This window comes from Mesoplodon densirostris, chromosome 17 (assembly GCF_025265405.1).
Source record: "Mesoplodon densirostris isolate mMesDen1 chromosome 17, mMesDen1 primary haplotype, whole genome shotgun sequence".
NCBI lineage: Eukaryota > Metazoa > Chordata > Mammalia > Artiodactyla > Ziphiidae > Mesoplodon > Mesoplodon densirostris.
The window spans coordinates 49,397,760-49,411,513 of record NC_082677.1 but is presented as its reverse complement, the minus strand read 5'-3'; the positions used below and the strand labels follow the sequence as shown (position 1 = coordinate 49,411,513).

General features: G+C 41.1%; 1 long non-coding RNA gene across 2 annotated transcripts in view; it reads right to left on the bottom strand.

Moving 5' to 3' along the window:
* Nucleotides 1-230: 230 nt before the first annotated feature.
* LOC132477672 (uncharacterized) overlaps nucleotides 231-13,754 on the bottom strand; it is a 40,187-nt gene continuing 26,663 nt past the window's right edge. The window contains exon 4 of one of the 2 annotated variants that reach the window (XR_009530306.1): nucleotides 231-304. This is a non-coding gene — a long non-coding RNA (uncharacterized LOC132477672). Of the gene's footprint in view, nucleotides 305-4,409; nucleotides 4,602-13,754 lie in introns of those variants that run through there. The other variant, XR_009530307.1, reaches the window with a different exon arrangement.

The window sequence follows — 13,754 nt, the reverse complement described above, 5'->3', positions numbered from 1 at the left end:
TCAGTCCGACAGTGCGCTGGCAAGAAAATGCTATATAGGCAGTTTTAGAGAGAGGATTGTGCTAAAACATATTTTCGGAGAATCCAATGAGAAGTTGTTAGTAGAAGCCTGTGGATCCAGTGGAGACAAGGACATGATTCTTCTCTGTGTTCTTCATTTGTAAAATAGAGAATAATGAAACAGGAAAGGATTAGGGGTCATACTTGCATGCTGACTCTTGAGTGATGGAGACTTGCTGCTCTGATAGAGTGTGACAAGGGCTCTGGGGCCACCGCCAGCCTCAACAGGAACAGCAAAGCTGCCACTGGAAAAGGAAAGTGAACAGACAGAACAGAACATTCAGCTGCAGGAGTATGGATGAGAGAGAAGGTTGGATGAAGGTTCTGAAGTAAAAGATAGATTTTATCTCAGAACCAAGATATGTAGAAGGAAGCAGAAAGTCATTTCGGGCAGAGAGAATAGCATGTGGGCATGAAAAAGCTGGGTTTTCTGGAAACAGCAAAAAGGGCAACATGGCGAAACACTGGGCGATAGAGGGAGTGGTCTTTCTTTTCTATGAGGTGGGAAAGGTAGGTTGGAGCCAAATGGTGATTCATAGTAAAATCTAAGATTTTCCAAATACTTAATTATATTTACATCAAAGGACATGGATCAACTCACTTAACTTTCTCAACTTCCATATGAGTTTAGTATTATTGCTATCCCCTTTTTACCGAGGAGAAACTGAAGCACAGAGAGTTGACTACCTTGCCCAGGGTCACTCTTTTAGGAAGGGGCGGGGCCTGGATTCAAAGGGCTCCAGAGCCCTATGTGTCAGCTTCCATGCCACGCTGAATCCCCATCTGATTTCTGCCATCATTCAGCTTCAAAGGAAGTACAGTGTGGAGGAAAGACCATGAACAAGAAGCTAGAATCCTAGCTCATGGCATCGGCTTTTCCAGAACTCAGAGGAGAATTTATGGTCCTCAGTTCCACTGTCTATAAAGTAGAAAGATGCTAAGGCTCTTTCCATTCCAGGTTATACGATCCCGATATCAAAAGTCTCATTTGTTTTGCCTTTTCTTCCATACATATATTATTATGGCATGAGCTCTAAGTGGCAAATAAGGGGAATTTGCCCTCCCTGCAAAGTGGCCTCCCACACCCTGCCCTCGGCTCTCTGGGTTTCTTGCTCTGTGGCGATGCCTCAGTCTTTAGGGCCCTCAGGTGATCACAGCTCCACTGACCCCAGTGCTGTTCTGTCCTCTGCTGGAGATAGCTCCAAAGCCCTACCCTCACCTAATGCTCCCTCTAGTCCCTGGACCAGAGCAAGAATCAATCTATGGTTTTTAGGACACCTTACTGATGGTTTAGCGATATGGAGGGTATAACATGGGGAGCAGGCTTCGTGGATGACAGAGCTCCCACCTGGTCCCTCAGCAGACGCTGCATCTTCACTCCAGGTCAGACACTTGTAACCTGCTCCACAGAGGTAACAGTTTCCTCTTACCCTGGTTCCTGGGAATATCTTTTCTTTGGAGCTCCAATATGTAATTTTTTATGATTTTATTCAACATAATGTTTTTCGAGGGAAGCTTCAGCTCAGCCTGCTGTGTTTTGACAACCCCTAAATATGCTTTTAAGTTCAACCCCACACTCTGAACACTGTTTATTGTCATTCAGGGGTTCAGGGGTGAGTAGCTTTATCTTTAACTTCATTTCCAATTCCATGCCTTAAATGCCAATTCCTTCTGCATGGATAAAGTTACTCAAAATCTATTGAAATACCTTAAAATTATATTTGGCAATATTTTTCTTCCCCCCTTCCCCTTAGTTTTGAAAACATTCCTGGTTTAAGATCATCAGAAAAAAAATAACAAGAGAAATGTAAGTGGTTTCTCCAAGTCAACCAGTCATGGTGACTCCAAGTCTTTTCTCATGCCCAGCCCTCTGCAAATCATTGTGTGTCAGTGACATCTGGACCTTTCTGCACAATGCCCAGGCTGGGACACTGTCTTACTGGACCCTAACTGAATCCATCTGGTCAACAGAAATGGGTCAGCCAATGTCCATGAGCTTGGAATATGATTTTTGTGTTGCTGCTTTGAGCTTGGTTTGAAATAAATGATTCATGAGTTGAAAAAATTAATATGCAAGTTAAACAGGGGTATTCTTTGACCTTGGGCTGAGAGCAGTAGTTTGTGAACATTTTAGCAGTTTTAGCGGAGGAAGAGTGAGAGAAAGGAAATAACTCTGGTGCCAGCTTGCTGAACCTTTCTCTGATTCAAACAAGGGAAACCATCTATTGTGTTGTGCTCTTAGCCCATTGTCAGTGTTCAGAAAACTCAAGCATCTGAGCTCTGTGCAATGCTGAGGGCGAGCAAACCCTCAGAGCTAATATGTATTAAGTAATTGTATTCAATGAATTCTCATTGAATGCCTTTTATGTTCTAGACTCTGCATGTTATCATTCTTGCTGAGGAAACTATGGTAAGAAAAAGAACCATCTTTCCTGCCCTCATGGAGTTGGAGTCCAGCGTGAGAAACAGACATACACAAAATAACCATACAGATGTATAACTTCACTAGGAGTTGATTCATACAATTTGGTGCCTATCAGAGGAAGCTATAATCCTATGTTCAGATCCAAAGAAGACTCTACAATTCTCCAGAGAGAATTCAAATTTATTTTTTAAATCTTAAATTCTGAGTATACAAACACAAATGAAGAAAAAGAGAAAGGCAGAGTGGCACAAAGGTCATTCTATTAGGTGGACTTTTTTTTTTTTTTTTTTTTTTTTTTTGCAGTACGTGGGCCTCTCACTGTTGTGGCCTCTCGCGGAGCACAGGCTCCGGACGCACAGGCTCAGCGGCCATGGCTCACGGGCCCAGCTGCTCCGCGGCATGTGGGATCTTCCCAGACTGGGGCACGAACCCGTGTCCCCTGCATCAGCATGCAGACTCTCAACCACTGCGCCACCAGGGAAGCCCATAGGTGGATTGGTTTTTAAAGCACATGTACAAAAGATAAAAAGAGAAGTCTGTACCTAAGAACAAGTACGCAGGAGTATTAGGATACTCTGAACTCTGAGGAATGTTAAAACCCAGAATGAATTAAGACTTGAAAAGAATGGCAGAGAACCAAAAAGGTTTTATTTTCACTGTATTTTAGGCAAGAGGAATAAAAAAGGTATAGCTGCAGTGTTTGGAATAGAAGGCCTAATGATATCAGATGCTAAAGAGACGACAAAACAATTCTACTTTTCTCTGCGTAAGAGAAAAATCTTCAGACTGGAAATGATAAACCAAATAAAACAGAGTGGAGAACAGTTAAATAGCAAGACTATCTAGGTATTTTATATGAATTTATACCAATGGGCCACTTATCTTTCAAACTTTACTGACAATATTAAAGTAACTGTGTCACATATAAAAATATGAGCAAGTGCTATCCCCATCTGAAAAAGATAAAAGAAAATTTCAGGAAAAATAACTCATTTTAACAACAGGCAAAAGTCTGGAATAGGTTTTCAGTGATCAACCAGACAGACAGTGCGTACTAAAAAAAAGAGTAAATTGGTAATTAAGGGTATTAATACTGGTTTAGAAGGAACAGGTTATGTCAAAAGAACCACATTGTTTTTCTTTTTCCACATAGTTATGACACTGGTAAATCAGAGAAAGAGATTAGCAATCTGGTGGGCAGGGCTATGTCTCAGCCTGGCTGTGGCCCGTGGGTCCAGGGACAGATGCCGGGCCTGCTGGTGGCTGGCTTTGGGGCCCGGGAGGTCCGGGCTGGTGCAGACCCAGTGGTGAGTGAGGTTGTGTCCCTAAGTGGCTACTTGCTTGGTCTGAGGAGGTCCCTGGACTGGTGCCAACCAGCTGGTGGGCAGGGAAGCCCCCCAGCCCTAATAGGCTAGAGGGAGGACTCCCAAAATGTCATTTGCCAGCACTAGTGCCCTCATGGTTAAACAAGCTCTCCAAAGTGGCTGCCATCAGCATTGATGTTCCCATGGTGAGTCCCAGTTGCCTCCTTCCTTTCCAGGAGGGTCTCCAAGATCAGCAAATGGGTCTGACCCAGGCTCTTTTCAAATCACTGCCTCTGTGCCATGTCTCAGAGCCTTGGAGATTTTGTGTGTACCCTTTAAGAGTGGAATCTCTATTCCCTACAGCCCTGAGTTCTCGTGTATGCAAGCCCTGCTGGCCTTCAAAGCAGATGTTCTGGGCTTTCCTTCCTGGTGCAGAATCTGGATTAGGGAGCTCAATGTGGAGCTTGGACCCCTTGTTTTTGCGGGGAGAACCTCTGCAATTGTGATTATCCTTCCATCTGTGGGTCACTTATTGAGGGTGTGGGTCTTAGCTATACTGCATCCCCGCCCCTCCTACCCATCTTGTTGTGGTTTCTTCTTTATACCTTTAGTTGTGGATAAGCTTTTCTGTTAGTCTTCAGGTTGTTCTCATAGCTGGTTGCTCTGTAAATAGTTGTAGCTTTTGTATACCCATGGGAGGAGGTGAGCGCTGGGTCTCCCTGCTCCATCATTGGCCACTGGATTTGGTTGACTCTCTTGTTCAAGTTTACAGAGCTGGTCAGGAGAAGCAGGGGTCAGAACCAGGACTTCTGTCTGGAATAAATGCATGAATGGTAGAACCTTTCCCTCTCTCTCAATATCACCTTGGAGAGAGACTGAATAATAAAATGTGATTACTATAGGAGTGTACCTTTCTTTTTTTTTTATAAACAATTTCAGCTAGAACAAGCCATATGATAATGAAATATGTCCAGAGTCTGGATTTTGTCTGAGACAAACAGACACCTTCAACAGTTAAGCTCAGTATTTTATAACAATACTTTATTTCCAAGGTTTAAGTGTTCTAAATAAATCTTTTAAGGCATTCAGTCTTTTCCACAGAATGCTGCCCTCAAATATTTAGTTCTTGTTTGTTTCTTTCTTTTCTCTCTGAGGGTTTTCTAGGCTTTTGGCAATTCTGAAATTCAGGTTTAACTTTGCTGATGCTGGCCTGGTGTTATTTTTCTTTCCAATTTGCAAGTGGCAGCTGTGTAATGGTGAGTGTGCCTGCTGACATGCTCCGTTCCTCCTTTACAGCTCTTGTTAGCACGCCAAAAACTATCCATCATTCATACAGAATGATCCCATTACTATACTCTGCCCCCTCTACACACACTTAAAATTAATTGCGTGAGTTATTTTAAGATAACCGCAATCATGGACTTGGCATTTATCAAAGTCTTAAGATAAATCTTTTAAGATCTAAATGACATAATCCTTATTACTGTAAGACTTATCGAGGATCCAGTAAAAATATATGACAACATGCTGTATTCACTGTTTAGATCATTAGAACAGGTTTCCAATTATTCTTTTAAATATATTTTTTATTTGATGATTGAAAAAAGATTTTACATTTAGTATTTAACCATCACCTAATGACACTTCCCACTGTAGTAGAGAGGCTAAGACTATAGCCTTTTGTACTCAGGAGATCAGATCTTTGCCCTGCTCAATTAAAAACTGTAGGTCAAGCTTCCTCTTTTTTCCAGGTCTCTATTTTCACCTAACATAGGAGCATTTGGAGAGTGTGTATGAGATAATAAAGCCAAAGGACCCAGTGCCTGCAGTGCTCCAGGTCTATTTTTTCAACTCATTTCTCCATGTCTATATATCTCTCCCACACCCATGGCATTAGTATCATTTGAGTTCTGTTGATCCTAGAATTTATCTCTCTTGCCTGAGTTCACGATTCACCTATCAACCCCCTACTTGAGATCTCTATTCTGGTTTTGAAGGGACATCTCAAATTAATATTAAAACTGAACTTATTTCAAACCTCTACTTACCGCTGTGAATCCCTTCCCCCCCCAACCTGCTCTCTAACTTACATCTTCATCTCTGCAAATAACATCATTCACCACTGCTTAGGGTCCACCCCTACAAATTATCCATTATTCCTCTATTCCCTTCTGCCCCTCATTTAATTCCCTAGTATAGCCTACAGGCACTACCTCTAATATAGCCCTCATTCTGACCACTTCCTATTTTTCTTTTGTCTTCCACAGCTGCAACATCCACATAATCATTCTCCCCATCCCCGCACAGGAGAAAACAGAAGAAACCTGCAATGTCATTAAGCCGAAGCACAGAGAACAGTCAGCTCATTGTTGTGGCTTAGGCCAGTGAGTCTCAACGTGAGAAATGCTATATTTAAAGGTCTGGACCTAGGTATCACCATCTCCTGGTCACTGATAAGAAATGCAAATTCCAACCCCAGAACTACTGAGAGACTCTGAGGATAGGGACCAGCAGTCTGAGTTCTAATAAACCTTGCAGGTAATTCAGATGCAGGGTCCAGTTTGAGAACAGCCAGCTTAGGCTTAGCTCAGCACAGTAGACGGGTCCCACTACCATCACAGAACAATGCCACAGACGACGGGACCATCCCAGAGCCAGTGCAGTCTAAGTGCAATAGAAGGTGCAATACAGGGAAGGCCCTGCCACAGAGCACCTGCCCAGCCCTCTGTCCTATGTGGTATATAGCCTCAGAGCTAGCACCCAGGCCACAGGGACAGAGACCACAGAAAGGGGCAGTGCCCTGTCTGGGGACACAGTGAGCATCAGCTTCTCACTCTGTGTCATTAACAATTCCAAGGGAAAAGGAAACTGGCAGGTGGGGAGACAGTCATGTGTAGAAACAGTAATGACGTGCAATTCTCAGTTCTTGGCACTGAAGAAAATAGTTGGCAGGGTTGACAGCTGCCTCAGGAACAATTCTTTTTTTTTTTTTTTTTTTTTGCAGTACGTGGGCCTCTCACTGTTGTGGCCTCTCCCGCTGTGGAGCACAGGCTCCGGCCGCACAGGCTCAGCGGCCATGGCTCACGGGCCCAGCCGCTCCGCGGCATGTGGGATCTTCCCGGACCGGGGCATGAACTCGTGTCCCCTGCATCGGCAGGCAGACTCTCAACCACCGCGCCACCAGGGAAGCCCAGAAATAATTCTTGAACCCCACAGGAACCCCACTGGAGACAAAATTGTGTTGGGGAAGTCAAGAGTTTCACCAATTACACTAGTTGAGTTTGAAAGAGCAAAAAGTTATTTACCTAAGGAAATGGCTTTCAGTGTTTCCCAAGTGCCCCATATATTCTAGGTCAAGCATCCGCAACCCTCTTCCCATTACTCCTTGACTATTTCCCTTTCCTCTCCATTCTCCCCTTTGCTTCATTGCTCTTTGTCCGTCTCTCCGCCATCCTTCTCTCTGGATGTTATGAAGTCAAAGACCATGCAAAGAAAATAAACATTTGGTATTATATGATTCTCTTTCATGTTGCTAGGAGACGGTCCCCAAACCTCCTTTCCTTGAAGGGTCTCAAGTGGTCTTACAACAGCATGACAAGCAGATACCAGTGTTGCTTATAAACTTGATCTGTCATCAAGGTGAGATTTTTTTGTCTAGGCCAACAAAACAATTTATTGAAGGTTCTACCACATCCTCAGCTGTTTTCTTGGATAGAGAGGGAACACCAAGAGTTGAAAGGGAAAGTTATTCTTGATATTAAAGAGATGGGGGTGACCTCATGGTATCCCTGAAATCGCACGGTTCATTTCCTGTACATTTAATGGGAGAATGTTTAATCTTTTCCTCCTTCCTTCCTTTCCTTTTCTTTTCTTTTTACTTTTCTTTCCTTGTCTTCCTTCCTTCCTTCCTTCCTTCCTTCCTTCCTTCTCTTCCTCTGGTAAGGACATTTCCAGTTGATTTTTTCAATGTGCCTTCTATCCTCAGACTTATTGCACAGTCTATTGCAATTGTCCAGAAGCAGCCTGAAGGTGCTCTAAAGGTGCCTCCATTTGACCTCACACATAACGTGGTTATCCCCTGATTCTATCACTCCCCCACTAGACTCTTTCAGGAAAAGGACCAAGGCTTGTTTGTCTTTGAATCTGTAGCCCAATTCCTGGAAAAGAGTAAATGGTCAATAAAATTTTGAACTTAACTAAACTTAGAGGCAGTTGTTTATAAATTCCAAAAGTAACTGATTGCTCAGAGGCAGGCTATTTGACTTTGTCCCCATTTTGTACCTTCTTCTCTAGACTGGCTGACATCCACCCTACTCAACAAATATCATGCTCATTCTCACTTCCTGACTTTCCCATATTTTTATGCCTATGGAAGAGATTGTGCAAAGCATTTTATAATTAATTTGATAGTCAAATTTATGCAAAGAAGAAAAACTTTACATATGTACTTAAATTTAAGGTAATCTATACAATCTTTTTACCATTTGAATTTCTTACAACAAAATCAGTAAGATCATGGTAAAGAGATAAATTTTCACATTGATTATATTTTATTAAAATTAAGCCCCTATTGCAAAAATAATATGGTGTATTATTTATGTTTTTTGCATTGCGAATTACTCAAAACTTTGCAGATTAACACAATAAGCATTTGTTATTTCACACATGTTATTTCTGAGAGTAAGGGAGGGGCTTAGATGAGTGTTTCTGGCTCAGGGTCTCACATGAAGTTTCAGTCAAGATGGTGGCCAAGACTGCAGTCACCTGAAGGTTTGACTGATGCTGAAGGATTTACTTCCCCAGAGTTCTCCCTTACTGTGGCTGGAGGCCTCACTCTTTGCTGGCTATTGGCAGGAGGCCTAAGTTTCCAATCAGGTATATCTCTCCACAGGACTGCTTGAGTGTCCTCATGACATGGCAACTGACTTTCCTCAGAGTAAGTGAAGCAAGAGAGACAGACAAAATGACAAAGGAAAAGCCACGATGCTTTTTATGATCTGGTCTTGAAAACCACATTGTCACTTTTGCCACATTTTATTCAATAGATGTGAGTCACCAAGTACAGCCCACTCAAGGTAGGATAATTAGGTTCCACCTATTGAAAGGAGGAGTATCTAAGAATTCACATATTTTAAATTGGTTTACAACTTTACCTGAACAAACAGCTCTTTTAAAAGAAACATTCTAACAAATATAGTTTCTTATAAGAATTGTTTACAGTCTCAAAGTCACAAGTCAACAGATGGCAGAAAGAGTACAACACACATTTTTGAATAATATACTTGCTGTACTTGGTGATCAGTCTTAGCCAGAAACCTAACTCTATTATGACAAGATTCAAAGTAGTATCGATTTAACTTAAATGTATGGTAACTGGTATGTAAACAAGTGAAAGGGCAAGAAAAAAGTTGATGAGTATCTTACACAGTGCATTTGAGTGATAGAAATGAGTGTCTGAAGCAGTGAGCTGAGAGAAAGAGGATTGATGAGCAGAAGTGAAATCAGGGAATTAGAAGTGAGTCAGATGATACAATCTTGCCAGTTAGGGAAGGACATTAGATTTTACTTTGCATGTAGTAGAAAGCTATTGAAAAGTTTGGGGCAGAGGAACAACCGAATCTACGGTATTTTTTAAAAGATCGCTCTGGATGCTATGTAGAAAGTTGACTGTAGTGGTGTAAATGCTGAAGCAGGCAGACAGGTTAGGAGACGATTGCAAAAGTCAGGCTTGGAGCAGAGTGCTAGTGTAGTAGGTGCTGGTGTAGCTAGCCTACATCTGGCAACATTTTGAAAGTAGAGCCAACAGAATTTGTTGATGGATTGGATGTGACTTATGGGAGAAAAAGAGGATGTTTTTGACATAGAGACTGGAAGATTGGTGATACCATTTCCTGACATGGGAAAAACTATGGGCAAATCAGGTTTGAATAGAAAAGGCAAGGGTTTGTTAAGAATGTGTTAGATTTGAGGTGCATAACAGAAATGTGATCAGTCAGGATAAGCTAGGTTAAGATGCAGAACGAACAATCCCCAAATATCATTGGGTTAAAAAATATAGATTTATTTCTTAATCTTGCTTCAAGTCCAGCAAGGGTCAACAGCAGTGCTGCCTACTTCAGTCACTCAGAGAGCCAATCTAATGGAAGATTTTCTAGACACATACTTCCCCTGATAGAGAGCATGAGAGCAAAGGGAATATGGCTACTGTGCTCTGGCTCTTTAAGGCTTCTCTTATAAATGACCTAAAACACTGCCTGCTCACTTTCACTGGGGAAAAAATGCAGATGGCTAGCTACAAGAGGAGGAAGTTTCAGAGAAATGCAGTTCTACCATGTAGCAAAAGTGATTATTTATGAATAACCCTAACAACCTCCACAATATCTAAGTGGAAATGCTGAGTAAGCTAATGGATACTTGAGTTGGGAATCAAGGAGAGAGGTTAGGCTGGTAATACATATATTTGTGATTGGTCAGCATGTGGATGATATTTAAACCTATGGGACTAGGCGACACCACCAAGGCAGTGAGACACTAGGATTGAGACACCAGGATTGAGACACCTCAATATCTAGAAGTAGGAAGAGGAAGTTGGGTGAGGCGTGAGGTGGGAAAAAAAAAACAAGAACGAGTGTTCAGTTGTAAATGAAGAAAACTTTCTAGATTTGTTTGAAAGAGAAGACAGAACATTTTGTCTGGTAGTGTTTATTTTCTTCCTGCAGTAAGAAACAAAGTTACCAGCTCAGAATTAGAAGGAGGGGAATGTGGTGAAGATTAAAGGGGGGAGAAAAGGTATGCCCTATTGATCTAGAAGAGTGGGAGAGTGCATATCATGGGGAAATAGAGGAGAATTTTTAGGTAACACTGGGATCTACTTGAAGTCAGTCAGAATAGTCGATTTAAAGATCTGTCAGAATAGTTGTGTGATTTTTTTTCTCACCACAGTTACCTGCTCAGGTGCAGGTGCAGATTAGATAAGAGACCATATTTAACTGGGTGGCGTTTGCCAGTCCACAGGGGAGAAGGAGTTGGGATATATATGAGGTGTGATTGCCTGACTGTGGGACTTCAACTAGATAAGCAGGGAACCGAAAATATCAGAGGGATGAGGAGTAGTGAAAAGTCACGTGGGATCAATAGTTTGTAGAAAAGTCCTAAGGGCTTTGAGAAATCATAGGAGGTGGGGCTGTAAAGAAATAAAGCTAAAAGGATGAGAGGCATTTGTTAAAGCTTGGTAAGCTTTAGGCTGATCATGGGAGCAGATGTCTCAGAATGGAGGACAAGATTTTGGAGGAAAAAGTCAAGGATCTGGAGGCCAGTGTATTGGAGGAATCATTAGTTTGGATGTCAAAATCCCAAAATTAAATTTTGATAGTGAGGATGTCAATGTTGGGAGAGAGGGGAATATTGACAAAAGCACTAACAGTTCAGTGGGTCTCCTCCTTAGTCACACAGAGAGTGGTGTCTGGACCAGTGGAGAGTTGTTCTCTTTTAAAGGAGAATGGTAACATAGAGTGAAAGCAAGGACAGAGTATTCATTGTAACACTCATGCTGATGAGGCACCTGTGAGACCTCCAGATGGAGATGTCTAGTAGGAAGTTGGATAAACAATACTGGAGTTCAGAAGAGATAATTACAATGGAGTCATATATTTGAAGATTCACAGCATAGAGACAGTTGTTACAGTTAGGAGAATAAACAAGGTCAACATGGAAAAATATACAGACCTGGAGAGAAAAGAACCAAGGGAAGAATGCTGAAAGACAAGAACATTTAAATGATAATCAAAGGAAGAGAAAAAACTAGGAAAAATGAAGTAGGAGAAGTATCAGAAGAGTTTGATTTCAAAATCTGGCTCTTTACTCAATGATACAAAACTAAAAGGCTAAGGTGAATGTGAGAGGAAGTCTTAAAAATGTAAGTGAAAAGAAACTTGTTTTAAGTACTTAGGAGTGGGCTTCCCTGGTGGTGCAGTGGTTAAGAATCTGCCTGCCAATGCAGGGGACACGGGTTCGAGCCCTGGGCCGGGAAGATCCCACATGCCATGGAGCAACTAAGCCCGTGCATCACAACTACTGAGCCTGCGCTCTAGAGCCCGTGAGCCACAACTACTGAGGCCATGAGCCACAACTACTGAAGCCTGTGTGTCTAGAGCCCGGGCTCCACAACAAGAGAAGCCACCGCAGTGAGAAGCCCACGCATCGCAACAAAGAGTAGCCCCTGCTCGCCGCAACTAGAGAAAGCTCGTGCACAGCAACAAAGACCCAACACAGCCAATAAATAAGTAAAATAAAATAAATAATTTTTTTAAAAAAGCTTTTTAAGTACTTAGGAGTAACTAATATATATATGGATAATTAGAAGAAGTCACCATCTCCATTTTTTCCTAACCTTTCCTTAGCAAAAGTTAAATTATCATTCTATGTTAAATGTGAGATGAGGCTGGACTCACTGCATTGTTTTAGCTGTGGCTTGTTCCACTAAGGGACCAGGTGGATTTCTGGATCATCTAGAAATGCTGAGCTGAACTCTGTCAGACCATATCACTTTAGCAAACAGTGATGCCACGATCTGTATCAGAGGATTTCTCTTCAGTGTGTTACCTTAAGAATCTTGCAAAAGGATTCTGAAATGTCAGCATTATTGTTTACATATGATAGAGTGCCATAGGAATTCATTCTTTGCTGTATTTCTTAGTTCACAAAGAAAAGTAATTTAACATGCCATAACGTATTTTGAGCTGTGGATTAAAACCTGATAAGATTCAGTTTCAGGTTATGCATACTGATCTTTGGATATGGAATATTCTGGGGAAGCTCTGAAGATAATGAAGGTTAATAGGCAAAGCCAGCCTGTTTGGGGCCTGTAAGCACCATCTCTCTCAGTTTAATAGTTTATTTTAAATTCTCACATATTTCATGTTTACGAAAACTGTTCTCTTGGAACTCCTATTAAAAGGTACTATTAGGATATATAAACAAATATGGTTTTAATTTGCAGTCAACCCTAAAGTATCTGGAAAAATCCTGTGAATTCTCCAGCAAGTCCCTAGACAACCAAATTAGCTCAAGTTAGGACAATAAACATACTAAATTTACCCTTAAACCTAAAGTAAATTTAAACAAAACATAGCCTGCAAATTCGTTATGTCATTACCATTGATAAAAAGTGTACCATAGGATAACATTCTTAATGCAAGATTAATAGCAAACATTAAAGTGTTAATATTAGTCAACAGATACACATGTAACAACAATTTAAGAAGTTAGTGGCATTTATAATCAATACGTATGATATGTTTTAAAGTAGTACAATAACTGATTCACTTTGTTATAAAGCAGAAACTAATAAAATAAAGTAGTACAGCCCATGGAAAATATTTCTACTTTCAACTCATGGAAAACAGTATTTTGAAGTTTCAGAAAAAAACCGTTTGACTCACTGTCTTTGACATATAGAAACTGAACAACGTTTTTTAAATCACTGTTTTATTTACTCAAGAGAATTAGTTGACCCTGAATTTTGCTCCATTTCTGAGTAGCTTCTCAACATCTAAGCATTTTCCTGACAATTGCACTGATTTTTCCAGACAAAATTTCTTGGAGTCTGCAGAATTTCATCTGCACAGTCGTAAGCACACAGTTCAGATTCCCTTTTTACTGAATTTTGATGAAAAACAAAACATTTTTCTGTGGAGACTTGAACGAAGCTGTCTCTACAATACAGTTTTACTAAAAACAGTCTGTATTCTAGAGAACAATTTTATGCTTGATTAACATATACAGCTGTCTGATTAGGCTGGTTTCTGAAAGTCAGGCTCATGGATGGTAAGATATGGCAAGTGAGACATTTTCAGAGGGTACTGCACACTTAAAGGGGATAGAAGGAGGGTAGACAAGAAGCAGGAAACCCTAAATGTTGGATGAATATCATGACATGAAAGTGATTTTACACACACATTTTCTTCA